Source organism: Trachypithecus francoisi, unplaced genomic scaffold (genome assembly GCF_009764315.1).
Source record: "Trachypithecus francoisi isolate TF-2019V2 unplaced genomic scaffold, Tfra_2.0 Lachesis_group15, whole genome shotgun sequence".
Lineage (NCBI taxonomy): Eukaryota > Metazoa > Chordata > Mammalia > Primates > Cercopithecidae > Trachypithecus > Trachypithecus francoisi.
The window spans coordinates 68,344,797-68,361,469 of record NW_022681460.1 but is presented as its reverse complement, the minus strand read 5'-3'; the positions used below and the strand labels follow the sequence as shown (position 1 = coordinate 68,361,469).

The 16,673-nt window shown below is 37.2% G+C and overlaps 1 pseudogene; it reads left to right on the top strand.

Annotated features, from left to right (window-relative positions):
• The first annotated feature begins 6,226 nt into the window (after positions 1-6,226).
• LOC117097400 overlaps positions 6,227-16,673 on the top strand; it is a 48,709-nt pseudogene continuing 38,262 nt past the window's right edge.

Here is a 16,673-nt window from a genome sequence, read left to right as displayed (position 1 = left end):
TGAGAACAGCATGCAGGAAACTGCTGCATGATCCAATCAACCTACACCAGGTCTCTCCCTCAACACATGGGGATTACAGGTCAAGATGAGATTTGGGTGGGGACACAGAGCCAAACCATATCATCCCACCCCTGGCCCTTCCCGAATCTCATGTCCTTTTCACATTTTAAAACCAATCATATCTTCTCAACAGTCCTTCAAAGTCTTAACTCATTCCAGCGTTAACTCAAAAGTCCAAGTCCAAAGTCTTATCTGAGACAAGGCAAGTCCCTTCCACCTCTGAGTCTTTAAAATCAAAACAAGTTAGTTACTTCCAAGATACAATGGGGTACAGGCATTGGGTAAGTTCTCCCATTCCAAATGAAAGAAACTGGACAAAACAAAGGGGCCACAGACTCCATGCAAGTCCAAACCCAGGCAGGGCATTCATTAAATCTTAAAGTTCCAAAATAATCTCCTTTGACTCCATATCTCACATCCAAGGCACACTGATGCAAGAGGTGGATTCCCATGGTCTTGGGCAGCTCTGACCCTGTTGCTTTGCAGGGTACCTCCTCCTTCCAGCTGCTTTCACAGACTGGCACTGAGTACCTGTAGCTTTTCCAGGTGCACAATGCAAGTTGTCTGTTGATCTACCATTCTAGGGTCTTAAAGGATGGTGGCCCTCTAGCTCCACTAGGCAGTGCCCCAGTGGGAACTCTGTGTGGGGGCATTCTGCTGCCCCTGCAGCAGACATATGCCTGGATACCCAGGCATTTCCACACATCCTCTGAAATCTAGGCAGAGGTTCCCAAACCTCAATTCTTGACCCTGTGCACATGGTTCAACACCACATGTGAGCTGCCAAGGCTTGCAGCGCTTGCATTCACTGAAGCAATGGCCTGAGCTGTATGTTGGCCCCTTTTAATCACAGCTGGGTAGTAGGGCACCAAATTCCAAGACTGCACAAAGCAGAAAGGCCCTGGGCTCAGCCCAGGAAACCATTTATTCCTCCTAGGCCTCTGGGCCTGTGATGAGACAGGCTGCTATGAAGACCTCTGACATGCCCTGGAGACATTTTCCCCATTGTCTTGGTGACTAACATTTTGGCTCCTCATTACTGATGCAAATTTCTGCAGCTGTCTTGAATTTCTCCCCAGAAAATGGGTTTTACTTTTAAATCATTAGGCTGAAATGTTTCAAACTTTTATGCTCTGCTTCCCTGTTATACATAAGTTCCAATTCCAAGTTATCTCTTTGTGAATCCATAAAACTGAACGCTTTTAAGATCACCCAGGTCATCTCTCAAAGGCTTTGCTGCTTAGAAATTTCTTCTGCCAGATACCCTAAATCATCTCTCTCAAGTTCAGCGTTCCACAGATCTCTAGCACAGGGACAAAATGTCACCAGACTCTTTGCTGAAGTGCAGCAAGAGTCATCTTTGCTCCAGTTCCCAAGAAGTTTCTCGTCTCCATCTGAGATCACCTCAGCCTGGACTTCATTGCCCATATCACTCTCAGCATTTTGGTCAAAACCATTCAACAAGTCTCTACGAAGTTCCAAATTTTCCCACATCTTCCTGTCTTCTTCTGAGCCCTCAATACTGTGTTAATGTCTGCCTTTTATCCAGTTCCAAAATCACTTCCACCTTTTGGGTATTCTTATACAGTGCCCCACTACCGTGGTACCAATTTACTATATTAGTTAGTTCTCACACTGAGACTGGAAAATATATAAAGGGAAGAGGTTTAATTGACCCACAGTTTTGCATGCTTGTGGAGGCCTCAAAAAGCTTCAAATTATGGCAGGAGGTGAAGGGGAAGCAAGGCACCTTCTTCACTAGATGGCAGGAAGGAGAATGAATGCAAAGGAAACTACCAAACACTTATAAAACCATCAGATTTCATGATAACTCACTACCAAAAGAGCAGCATGGGGAAAACCGCCCCATCATCCAATTACCTTCACCTTATCTCTACTGTGACACATAGGGATTATGGGGACTACAATTTAAGATGAGATTTTGGGTGGGGACACTGCCAAACCATATCGCCTCTTTTGTTTATAAATTACCCAGTTTTAGGTAGTATCTTTACAGCAGTGTGAGAATGGACTAATACAACGTCCCAGCCTCTGGTAAGCATCATTCTACTATCTGTCTCCATGAGTTCAATTGTTTTAAAATTTAGCCCCCATAAATTAGTAAAAGCATGTGAAATTTGTCTTTCTGTCCTCAGCTTATTTCACTTAATGTAATGTCCTCCAGTTCCATCTGTTTCATTACATGTGACACGATCTCATTCTTTTTTACGGCTGACTAGCACTCCATTGTATATATGTACCACATTTACTTTATCCATTCATCTATTGATGAACATTTAGGTTGCTCCCAAATCTTCATTATTGTGAATAGTACTGCAATAAATATGGAAGTACAGATATCTCTTTGATATACTGATTTCCTTTTTTTTTAGTTATTTATTTGGCAGTGGAATTGCTGGATCGTATGGTAGCTCTTTTTTAGTGTTTTTTTAAAGGAACTTTCATACTGTTCTCCATAGTGGCTTCAATAATTTACATTCCCAGCAACAGGGTGTGAGGGTTCCCTTTTCTCTACATTCTTGCAGCATTTGTTATGGCCTGTCTTTAGGATAACAGCCATTTTAACTGGGATGTGATGATATCTTATTGTAGTTTTTATTTGTATTTGTCTGATTATCAGTGATGTTGAGCATGTTTTCATATACCTATTAGCTATTTGTATGTCTTCTTTTGAGAAATGTCTATTCAGATATTTTGCCCATGCTTTTATCAGATTATTAGATATTTTTTCCTAGAGAATTGTTTGAGCTCTTTATATATTCTGGTTATTAATCCCTTGTCAGATGGGTGGTTTGCAAACATTTTCTCCCATTCTGTCTCTTCATTTTGTTGTTTGTTTCCTTTACTGTGCAGAAGCTTTTCAACTTGATGAGATCCTATTGGTTCATTTTTGCTTTGGCTGCCTGTGCTTTTTGCGGGAAAAAAGCACAAAAACTAAAACAAAAAGAAAAACTGAAGAGTTTCCTCGATGTTTTATTTTAATAGCATCATAGTATGTGAACACATATTTAAGTCTTCAATCCATTTTTATTTTTATATACAGCAAGAATCAGGGGTATAGTTTCACTCTTCTGCCTACGGATATCCAGTTTTCCCAGCACCATTTATTGAAGGGACTGTTCTCTCCATACATATATATATATATATATATTCCTGGCACCTTTGTTGAACATGAGGTTAGCGTAGATGTATCATTTGTTTCTGGATTCTCTATTCTGTTCCATTGTTCTATGTGTCTGCTTTCATGCCAGTACCTTGCCATTTTGATGACTATATCTCTATAGTATAATTTGAAGTCAGGTAATATGATGCCTCCAGTTTTGTTCTTTTTGCTTAGGATAGCTTGTCTATTCTGGATCTTTTGTAGTTCCATACAAATTTTAGGACTGTATTTCTCTATTTTTGTGACGACTATAATAGGGATTTTGATAGGGGTTGCATTGAATAGAGATTACTTTGGGGTAGTATGGACATTTTAACATATTGATTCTTCAAATCCGTGAACATGGAATATCTTTCCATTTGTGGTGTCCTCATCAATTTCTTTCATCAGTGTTTTATAGTTTGTAGAGCTCTTTCATTTCTTTGGTTCATTCCTAGGTATTTACTATTATTTGTTACAATTGTAAATGGGATTACTTTCTTGATTTCTTTTTCAAATTGCTTACTTTGGCATGTACAAATACTACTAATTTTTGTACATTGATCTTGTATTCTGCAACTTTACTGAATTTATCAGTTACAATAGTGTTTTGGTGGAGTTTTTAGGATTTTCTAAATACAAGATAATATCATCTGCAACCAAGGATAATTTGACTTCTTCCTTTCCAGTTTGGATACTTTTTATTTCTTTCACTTGTCTGATTGCCCTAGCTAGGATTTCTAGTACTATGTTGAATAACAGTGGTGAAAGTGGGCATCCTTGTTTTTTACCAAATCTTACAGACCCCATTCAGTTTGATACTAGCTGTGGGCCTGTCATATATGGCTTTTATTGTATTGAGTTATGTTCCTTCTATCTTCAGTTTTTTTTTTATTATGAAGGGATGTTGAATTTTATCAAATATTTTTTCAGCATCAATTAAAATGATCATATGATTTTTATCCTTCATTATGATATGTTGTATCATGTTGATTGATTTACGTATTTTGAATATCCTTGCATACCAGAGGTAAATCTCACTTTGTCATGATAAATAATTTGTCTAACATATTGTTGAATTGGGTTTCCTAGTATTTCATTGAGAATTTTTATATCAATATTCATCAGAGATATTGGCCTGTAGCTTATTTATTTATTTTGGATGTGTCTTTGTCTGGTTATAGCATAAGGGTAATACTAGCCTCGTAGAATGAGTTTGGAAGTATTGCCTCCTCCTCTATTTTTCAGAATACCTTAAATAGGATTGGTACTAGTACTTCTTTAAATGCTTGGTAAAATTCAGCAGTGAAGCCATTGGGTCCAGGGCTTTTCTTTGATGGGCGTCTTTTTATTACGGCTTTGACCTTGTTGCTTGTTATTGGTATGTTCAGGTTTTCAATTTCTTCATGGTTCAATCTTTGTAGACTGTGTGTATCTAGGAATTTATGTATGCCTTCTAGGTTTTCCAATTTATTAGCATATACTTGCTCATAGTAGACTCTAATGACCCTTTGAATTTCTGCATCATCCATTGTAATGTCTCCTTTTTTCATCTCTAGTTTTATTTATTTGGGTCTCCTCTCCTTTTTTCTTTGTTACTCTGGCTAAAGATTTGTCCATTTTTGTGTATCTTTTCAAAAAACAACTTTCTGTTTTGTTGATATTTTGTATTTTTTTGTTTCAATTTCATTCATTTCTGATCTGATCTCTATTATTTCTTTATTTCTACTAACTTTAGGTTTTGTTTTCTCTTCCTTTTCCAGTTCTTTAAGATGTATCATTAGGTTGTTTATTTGAAGTTTTTCTTCTTTTTTTATTTAGGCACTTAGAGCTATAAACTACCCTCTTCATACTGCTTTTACTAAATCCCATAGGTTTTGGTATGTTGTGTTTCCATTATAATTTCTTTCATGAAATTTTTCAATTTTCTTCTTAATCTCTTTATTGACTCAGTAGTCATTCAGGAGCATATTGTTTAATTTCCATGTGTTTGTATAGTCTCCAAACTTCCTCTTGTTATTAATTTCTAGTTTTATTCCATTGTGGTCAGAGAAGATGCCTGATATTATTTTAATTTTTTAAATGTTTTAAGGCCCGTTTTGTGTCCTAATATATGATCTATCCTTGAGAATGATCCATGTGCTCAGAAGAATGTATATTCTGTAGCTTTTGTATGACATGTTCTGTAAATATCCATTAGATCCATTTGGTCTCTAGTGCAGATTAAGTCCAATGTTTCTTTGTTGACGTTCTGTCTGTCTGTGTGATCTGTCCAGTGCTAAAAGTGAGATGTTGAAGTTCCCAGCTATTATTGTACTAAGGCCCATCTCTCTCTTTACCTCCAATAATATTTGCTTTATTTATGTGGGTGCTCCACTGTTGGATGGATCTGTTTACAATTGTTAAATCTGCTTGCTTAAAAAAAGCCCTTTCTCAAGAAAAAAATATATCAATAGAACCAGACTACAATGGGATCCACATGTTAAAACTATCCAAGGAGGAATTTAAAATACTATTGTTGATATTGTAAAGGCTTTGGGAAAAAAACAGAAGGTATGCATGAACAAATAGGAAATTTCAACTAAATATCAGTAATTATGTGAATAAAAATGAACTAAACACTGCATTCAAAAGGCAGAGATCAGGAGAATGGATTTAAAAAAATAAATATAGGCCAGACATGGTGGTTCATGCTTGTAATCCCAGCAATTTGGGAGGGCAAGGTGGGCAGATCACTTGAGGCCAGGAATTTGAAACTAACCTGAACCATAGTGAAACCCTGTCTCTACTAAAAAATACAAAAAATTAGCCGGGCATGGTGGCACGTGCCTAAATCAAAAAAGAAGAAAAACTTCAAATAAACAACCTAATGATACATCTTAAAGAACTGGAAAAGCAAGAGAAAACAAAACCCAAAGTTAGTAGAAATAAAGAAATAATAGAGATCAGATCAGAAATGAATGCAAAAGATCAACAAAACGGGGGGTGGGGGAGAGAAATGTCATGACTCGGGATGGAGAAATTTACTGTATAAACAATAAGAACAAGACCACCTCTTGGCTAGACCCAAGGCTTGACCCTCGTTTTGCTAGGAACCAGAGAATCAGAGTACTCCAGTGAAACAGCCACCACCCCTGGTTCCCCAGAGCCCACAGGGAGGTGTCATGGTGGCAGCAACTCCAACCAGCAGCAACAGATGCAGCAACTGCAGATGGAGGAGAGGCTGCGGCTGAAACAGCAAGAACTGCTTTGGCAGAAGTTAGCACTGCGTAGCCAGTTACCAACACTGGAGCAGGACGGTGGGACTCAAAATCCAGTGTCTTCACCAGAGATATCTCAGGATGAGAACAATGACGACCAATAGCTCACATCTTTTCCTTAACAGTGGCACTTATCATTCTCGAGATGAGTGTACAGACAGTGGACTAAGCATGGGCAGCTAGTGTCCCTCGCACCACAGATGACATCCTGAACAGCATTCATGAGATGGATACAGGTGATACTATCAACCAAAGCACCTTGCCCTAACAGCAAGACCGTTTCCCCGACTACCTGGAAGCCATTCCTGGGACAAAAGTGGACCAAGGAACACTGGAAGGAGATGGAGTGAACATAGAAGGAGAGGAGATGATGCCAAGTCTGCAGGAAGCTTTGAGTTCTGACATCCTTAATGACACGGTTTTGTTGGATCCTAGGCAAATGACCATATTAGTGAATCTGTTCATAGTTGTAGCTTGGGACAGTTATTGTAGTTGTTTTGGTAAAATCTTCATTTCCAATTTTTTACCACCTTATTTAAATCTTGATTATCTGCTCTCTATTTTATATACATACACACACACAAACATAACATTTATAAGAGTGTGGTAGCAGAATGTATCCTTTTTTTAGGTTTCCCTGCTTTCCAGTTAATTTTTAAAATGGTAGCACTTTGCGTGCATTTAGAATACATGACGAGTAGTTTATATTTCACTGGTAGTTTAAATCTGGTTGGGGAAATCCACAGACGTTTGAAGTAGTTCAGTGTTCTAGAAAGAGCTATTACTATGGATAGTACCTAGGGAGGTGCTCCACGCCCTCTGGGCATATGATAGGTATTATCCGATGAATTGGAAAGGAGCAAACCAGAAATAGCTTTATTTTCTCCCTTGGACTAATTTTTATGTCTTGGTTGGAAATCACTGAGTAGGTTCATAATGTTCATGACAGAAATAAGCTTTATAGTGGTTTACCTTTATTTAGCTTTGGAAGTTTGCCTTTGCCTTAGTTTTGGAAGTAAATTCTAGTTTGTAGTTCTCATTTGTAAAGAACACATTAAAGACTAGATTAAAATATTGCCTTCAAGATTGTTCTTACTTATAAGACTTGCTCCTACTTCTGTGGTGAAAACTGACCCTGGATAGAATACTATAAGGTCATGAGTTAGCCGGAAAAGTGATCAGATTAATAATGTATATTGACAGTTGAATTTAGCAAAGAAATACAGATAATCATGATTATATCTTTATTTTTACAGGAAGAGATTATGTAACTAGAGTATGTGTCTACAGGGATGATAATGGTTTCCAAAGAGTTTTTGTTTTTTTTTTTTTTTTGAGATGGAGTCTCGCTCTGTCATCAGGCTGGAGTGCAGTGGCGCAATCTCGGCTCACTGCAACCTCTGCCCCCTGAGTTCAAGCAGTTCTTGTGCCTCAGCCTCCCGAGTAGCTGGGATTACAGGCACATGCTACCACACCCAGCTAATTTTTGTATTTTTGATAGAGATGGGGCTTCACTGTGTAAGCCAGGATGGTCTGGATCTCCTGAGCTCCTGATCCACCCGCCTCGGCCTCCCAAAGTGCTGGAATTACAGGCGTGAGCCACCGCGCCCGGCCCCAAAGAATATTTTTTTAAAGGAACAAAATGAGCATGAATTAACTCTTCAGTATAAGCTATGAAGTCAAAGTTGGTTGTGAATTAAAGTTGCACTGGCTAGCACCTCTATGTTTTAATGGTCTTCCAATATATCTAGAATAAGCCCTTATTTTCAAGGGTTTATAACAGACATAAAATCTCTTCTGGCAAAAGCTGCTATGAAAAGCCTCAGCTTGGGAAGATAGATTTTTTTCCCCCAGTTACAAAATCTAAGTATTTTGGCCCTTCATTTTGGGGGAGTACAAAAGTTGGAAGTAAGAAGTTTTGTTTTAAACATTTTCAGTGCTCAAAAAAATGCAATCACTATGTTGTATATAATAGTTCATAGGCCGATCACTCATAATAATTGACTCTAAGACTTTTATTAAGAAAACAGCAGAAAGATTAAATCTTGAGTTAAGTCTGGGAGGAAATGGCCACTGTGCAGATGGAGTTTTAGAGTAATAATGAAATTCTACTCAGAATGCAAAATTGGGTATATGAATTATATAGTGTGTGGTTGGGAATTTTTTTTAATGTGCAGAAGATCAAAGCTTCTTGGAAGAAGTGCCTATAATTTGCCAGTAGCCACAAATTAAGATTATATCTTATATATCAGCAGAGTAACTTTAGCTTAAGGGGAGGGTGGGAAGGTTTGGGGGGTTGTGAAGATTTCAGGGAACCATGATAGAGAACCTTATAAACTTCTTTCTCTTTAATAAAGACTTGTCTTACATCTTGCTGTCATTAAAGGCAGCTGTTCCTAGAATTTCAATCACTTAAGTACACCCACAAAACAAGAATATGGAGATCTTCATTTCTCCTCGACTTTAATTTGCCCATTTATACCTCAGTGTTGTAGCAGTACTGTGATACCTGGCACAGTGCTTTGATATTATGATACTCTCTGTACTGACCTGAAGGAGACCTAAGAGTCCTTTCTCTTTTTGAGTTTGAATCACTGCCTTGATGTGGTGTCTGGTTTTATGTCCTTGTTCCTGATGTAAAAGTGATTAACTGCTTCTTGGTTGTATTGGGTAGCACTGGGATAAGATTTTAAGTGGGTATTCTTGAATTGTTTTTATAATAAACCAATTTTATAATCTTTAAATTTATCAGCTTTTTACATTTGTGTTCTTTTCACTCAGGGATTCTTAGATCTACTTATGGTTGATGGAGCACATTGATTTGGAGTTTCAGATCTTCTAAAGCACTATTTGTTGTAATAACTATTTTCTAAATATAATGCCTTTAAAGGAAAAATGAACATAGGGAAGTGACTTTGCTATAAATAATGTAGCTGTTTTAAGTATTCATATTAAATAGATGCCTTCTGTATGGAACATGGCAGAAAGACTGAAAAATAACAGTAATTAATTGTATAATTCAGAATTCATACCAATCAGTGTTGAAACTCAAACATTGCAAAAATGGGTGGCAATATTCAGTGCTTAACAATTTTATAGCATTGGTGTATGTGAGAAATGAGTGATCAGATGAATTTTATCCTTTCAAGCATGTTTTTATAAGAATTGCAGTTGTACCTATCATAACAATTGTTTTCTGTATCTTGAAAAAATATTCTCCACATTTTAAATGTTTTATGTTAGAGAATTATTTAATGCACATTTGTTAGATAGATAGATAGAGAGATAGTACCAATGTTACCTTTTTATTTTTTGTTTTAGATGTAAGAGCATACTCATATGTCAGATACTCACATAAATTGTTACATTATTTTTTCTTATGTAATACCTTTTTGTTTGTTTATGTGGTTCAAATATATTCTTTCCTTAAACTCTTTTTTTTTAAAAAAAGGAAGTGATTGCTAATGGGTTCAAGGTTTCCTTTTGGGCTGATGAAAATGTTTTAAAATTAGATAGTGGTAATGATTTAAGAATATGTAAATATAACTAAAAATCACTGAAAAGAATGCAATTTATATAATGTGAAATATTTACCAAAAAAATCAAGGAAAATTATTGAACCACAAAAGACCCCAAATAGTCAAAGCAACCTTGAACAAAAAGAACAAATCTGGAGGACTCATACTATCCAACTTCAAAATATACTACAGAGTTATAGTAACAAAAACAGCATGGTACTGGCATAAAAACAGACATATAGACTAATGGAACAGAATAGATAACCCAGAAATAAATTCACACATTTGCAGTTAATTTATCTTTGTCAAAGTTGTCACATACACACAATAGGGAAAGGATAGTCTCTTCAATAAATGGTTTTGTAAAAACTAAATATCTACATGCAGAAGAATAAAATTAAACCATTATCTTACATCATATACAAAAATAAACCCAAAATGGGTTAAATGCTTAAACACAAACCTGAAACTATAAAACTGACAGAAGAAAACACATGAAAAATGCTTCTTGACATTTGTCTAGACAAATGTCAATATCCAAAGGACAATGACTTTTGGATATGGCACCAAAAGCACAGGCAACAAAAGCAAAAGTAGACAAATAAAACTGTATCAAACTAAAAAGCTTCAGCAAAGGAAACAATCAATGAAATGAAAAGGCAATCTACATAAAGGAGAAAATATCTGCAAACCATGTATAAGTGGCTAATACCCCAAATTAAACACAACTGAGTAGCAAAAAACCAAAAACTTGATGTAAAAATTGGCAAAGGACCTGAATAGACATTTCTCAAAAGAAAACGTACCAATAGCCAAGTTATATAAAAATATTCAACATTACTAATCATCAGGGAAATACACATGAAAATCACAATGAAATATCACCTCATACCTGTTAGACTGGCTGTGACTAGAAGGACAAAGGCAACAAGTGTTGGAGAAGATGTAGAGAAAGGATAACTCTCATACACTGTTGGTGGGAATGTAAATTGGTATAGCCGTTATAGAAAACAGTATGGAGGTTCCTCAAAAAATTAAAACTAGAACTACTGTATGGTCCAGCAATTCCACTTCCACTTGTGGGCGTACACCCAAAGAAAATGAAATCACCATCTCAAAGAGATATCTGCACTACCATGTTCATTGCAGCATAATTCGCAATAGCCAAGATACGGTACCAACCTATATATCTATCAATAAATGGATGGGTAAAAAAAGGGAACATATATAGAAAGATACATAGATAAGCACACATATATAGGTGTGTATATATGTGTATGTATATACACATACATATAATGGAATATTATTCAGCCTTAAAAGGAAATCCTACCATTTGTGACAACATAGATGAACCTGGAGGACATTATGCTAAATAAGCCAGGCACAGAATAAAAATGCTGCATGATGTCACTTATATGTAGAATCTAAAAAGTTGAACTCATAGAAGCAGAGAGTAGGGTTATTGCCAGGGACTGAGGTGGGGAAAATGGGGTGATGTAGGTCAAAGGGTACAAAGCTTTAGTTATGCTGGATGAACATGTTCTGGAGATTTGATATACAGCATGATGGCTATAGTTAATAATACTGTATTATGTACTTGAAATCTGCTAAGAGAATAGACCTTAAATGTTCTCACTACATGCTCATAACTATGTGACAGGATGGATATGTTAATTAACTTAATTATGATAATCATTTTGCAATGTCTACATGTATATCAAAACATCACATTGTATACTTTAAGTTTATAGAATTTTTATGTGTCAATTATACCTCAGTATGGCTGAAAAAATATATACTAGAAATAAAACACAGTAACACAGATGCAGACTACCTTCAATGGGATCGTTAGGAGAGTAAATACAGCTGAGGAAAACAATCAATGAACTTGAATATAGGTAAATAAAAATTACCCAAACTGAAAAATAAACAAAAAGAATAAAAATTTATTTCAAAACTGCAGAGAAAATAAAGAATTGTTTAAACTAACAAAAACTGAATGTCATTTTCTGTAGAATTGCACTAAATGAAATGTGAAAGTTATGCAGAAGAAATATGTTATCTGACATAAACTTGTGCCTACACAAAAATTAAAGAGCACTTGAAAGCACAGTGGCTCATGCCTGTAATCCCAGCACTTTGGGAGGCCGAGGTGGGTGGATCACCTGAGGTCAGGAGTTTAAGACCAGCCTGGCCAACATGGCAAAACCCCATCTCTACTAAAAATACAAAAATTAGCCAGATGTGGTGACTTATGCCTGTAGTCCCAGCTACTCGGGAGGCTGAGGCTGGAGAATTACTTGAACCCAGGAGGTGAAAGTTGCAGTGAGCTGAGATCATGCCATTGCACTCCAGCCTAGGGATCAGAGCAAGACTCTATCTCAAAAAACAAAAAGGTAAATATAAAAATTTTTAAACTTATTCTTAATTGCTCTAAGAGATAATTATGTGCTCTGTTGCTGGGTAAAATGGAGTATGCCTGCTCCACTTTGTCTTTCCAGCTAAATGCAAATATAAGAGATGGACAGAATGCAAGCAATGTTTGACAATGCAGGTGTGTTCAGTGTGGCAATCATCAAGTTGGAACAACTATGTGAGAACTCTGAGAAGTTAATAAAAGCAGTGAGATCATGGAAGAAGCATAGAATTTAAACTGCTATCAATCTGGCACCATTTCTCCCTGATCTGAATACAAAAACGTAGCATGAAACCTGGAACTAGGCACTTAGATAAAGAAAGAAATCTAGGAGTGGCCCCCTAATACTAGCACACAGAGTAGAAAAAAGAAACTCACAATGCCCAGAGAATGCAGATACCAATTAATTTTTATTCTGCCATATGATCTCTTATATTACAGCCTCGAAGCAATCCTGTGGGGACAATGGCAGAAGCCACCACAGAAGATAGTTTGAACCAAATCTCTAAGACAGGAAATTTTCCCCTCCAATCAGAGAACTCCAGTGCCTTTTTTCCCCTCTGTCTCAGTCCTTTCACCACTTGACCCCAGATGTGGATGCAATTACAAAATTTTGTGAGCATGTAGGTTAAATAAGAGATATCTGCACTACCATGTTCATTGCAGCATAATTGCAGCTTTCTGACTGTGGGACCAAATAGAGGAGCCCTAGAGTATAAAAAAGCTTCTCCAGACATGGAGAAGCTCAGCAAAGCAATCCTAGAAATTTGCTTATAAACACCTGGGCTCACCCCTAAGTTGTACATACATGAATCTGATCATAATCAGTATACACAAAACTTTAAAAGTGGAGTTAACCTGGGGTCCCAGAGAGAACAATGATTGGTGTACACATGGAATACATGGAAATAATCTCAAAGTCTAGCTAGCATTGGAATTGCAAGTCATAAAAGGTGGGTTAGAACTTGCAGCCTGAACTCAGACCTGGTCAATTGCCTCCTAAAACAAAAATATCCACATATTCATAATATTTTTAAAAGGCCCCCAGATCTCATAATATTCAAAATGCCTAAAATACAAACCAATATTACATGGCATCTAAAGATTTGCGAAAATATCAAAAGGAAAATCAACATATATGAATATTAAGGTAACAAAGATTTAGAATTATCTCATATAGACTTGAAAGCAGCAAGATGTGGTAGCTTACACCTGTAATCCCAGCACTTTGGGAGGCCAAGGCAGGAGGACCACTTGAGCCCAGGAGTTTGAGGCCTGGGCAGCATGACAAGACCCCATCTCTACAAAAAAATTAAAAATTAGCTGAGCATAGTGATGCACATCTGTGATCCCAGCTGCTCAGGAGGCTGAGGTGGGAGGATCACTTGAACCCAGGAGTTCAAGGCTGCAGTGTCCTATGATTGCACCTCTGTACTACAGCCTGGACAACAGAGCGAGACCCATCTCTTTAAAAACAGAAAGAGCTTGAAAGCAATTATTTATTATTATTGTTATTATTATTATTACAGATACTCCAACAAACAATCATGAACACAATTAAAATCAATAGAAAGCTAAAAACAACTCAACAAAAAGTATGCTACAAAGAATTACAAAATGACAATAAAATTTAAATTTTAAAATGACATAAAAAATGTGGCAGCAGAAAACTCATTGAATAGAATGAATAGAAGAACACAAACAAAAAGAAAACTGGAGTGCAGATATTAATATCAGACAAAACAACTTTCAGAGCAAAGAAAATCAACAAGGATCGAGAGAGACATTTCAGAATCATAAAAAGTTCAATGCCACAAGAAGACATTATAATCCCAAATGGGTATACACCTAATAACACAGCCTCACAATACAAAAAGAAAGCTGACAAAACTTGAAGGAGCAATAGACAAATCTACAATTATCATTGCATATTTAGACACTCTTATCTCAGTAATAAATAGAACTAATGGAAAAATCAGCAATAATACAGAAAAACTGAACACCATCATCAAAAACCTGGACATAATTGACACTCATAGAACACTTCACTCCGTAACAGCAAAATGCACATTCTTCTCAAGAGCACAAGGAACATTCACCAAGGTAGACCCCATCCTTGATTTTAAAATGAACCTTAACAAATTTAAAAGAACAGAACTCACACAGAGTGTGCTCTCAGATCCTAATATAACTAGACTAGAAACCAATAACAGCAAGACAACAGAAAATTCCAAACCTTTGGAATGAAACAGTACACTTCTAAATTATCCATGATCCTATCGGGGGAACTACCCCTGATAATTCAATGTAGGTTCTTTTCTATTTCCCTAAGTGTTGGCTGGTCTGAGAAATAAAAGGAAAGAGTACAAAAGGGAGAAATTTTAAAGCTGGGTGTCCAGAGGAGACATCACATGTCGGCAGGTTCCTTGATACCCCCTAAGCCGCAAAACCAGGAAGTTTTTATTAGCAATTTTCAAAGGGGAGGGAGTGTACGAATAGGGTGTGGGTCACAGAGATTACATGCTTCAAGGGCAACAAAAGATCACAAGGCAGAAGGTCAGGGCGAGATCACAGAGTCAGGGTGAAACTAGAATCACTAATGAACTTCCATGTCCTGCTGTGCACGCATTATCATTGATAAACATCTTAACAGAGTTCAAGAGCTGAGAACCGGTCTGACTAGAATTCACCAGGCTGGAATTTCCTAAAAGCCTGGGGGCGCTGCAGGAGGCCAGGGCGCGTTTCATCCCTTATCTGCAACTGCATAAGGCAGACATCTCCAGAGTGGCCATTTTAGAGGACTCCCCTGGGAATGCATTCTTTTCCCAGGGCTGTTAATTATTAATATTCCTTTCTAGGGAAAGAATTCAGCGATATTTCTCCTACCCGTTTTCGGTAATAAGAAAAATATGACTCTGTTCCACCTGGCTCCCAGGCAGCCAGACTTTAGGTTATCTCCCTTGTTCCCTGAAAATCACTGTTATCCTATTCTTAAAGTGCCCAGATTTCATATTGCTCAAACGCACATGCTTTGTGAACAATTTGTACAGTTAATGCAATCATCACAGGGTCCTGAGGTGACATACATCCTCCGCTTATGAAGATGACGGGATTAAGAGATTAAAGTAAAGACAGGCATAGGAAATTACAAGAGTATTGATTGGGAAAGTGATAAATGTCCATGAAATCTTCACAGTTTATGTTCAGAGATTGCAGTAAAGACAGGCTTAAGAAATTATAAACGTATTAATTTGGAGAACTAACAAATGTCCATGAAATCTTCACAATTTATGTTCTTCTGTTGTAGCAGGCGGGCCGCAGATGAAACCTCTCAGACACCAAGTTGTAAATTCAGCTGGGAGCATCGGCAAGCTACCATCTCAAAATCCGAGCTCCCCGAGTGCACAATTTCTGTCCCTTTTAAGGGCTCACAACACTAAAGATTTCATATGAAAGGGTCGTGATTGATTGAGCAATCTAGGGGATACGTGACAGGGTTTCATGCACTGATAGAGAGAACAGAACAGGGCAGGGAGTTTCACAATGTTCTTCTATACAATGTCTGGAATCTATGAATAACATTGGTTTCTAAGTTATGAATTGATTTTTAACTACTGGGTTTAGGCCAGGAAGGCCCAGGCCTGGTTTTGGGCCTGGCGCCGGGCTGCCTGTCTTTGGTTTTACTTTCTTGTTTTTTCCTTAAAACAGGTACTGAGTATAAAACAATATAAAAAATGTGATAGGGTCTTTTTCTTTCCTCACTGTCGTGGCTTCAGCAGATCCCTCCATTCAGGGTCCCTGGCTTCCTACAACAATCCCAAGAGGAAACTTCTAGGAAAATTAGCAAATATTTTTAACTGAACATAAATGAAAATACATCATACCACAATTTATGGGATGTCATTAAGGTAGTATCTAGAGGAACACTTTGCCATGTACTTAATGTGGTCAGCATCATTCTGATTATAAAGTGAGACAATGACATTCCAAGAAAGGAAAACTATAGACTAATACCTCTTGTGAAGACAGATGGAGAGTAAGAGAAAACAAGTCAGTGTCCCCATAGTTCCCTGAAGGGACAGGACCCCACTGAAGAAGAGGGGATTTCTCTGAGCAGTCTACTGCTGCCACTTATAGAAGCAAAAGAACTGAACCAGATCTCCATGCTTTCATATACATTATCTCCCTTTAACTCAATTAGAGGAATTTCCAAGGGGACCACAGAAGATTGACACTAAACCCAAAAACCAGAG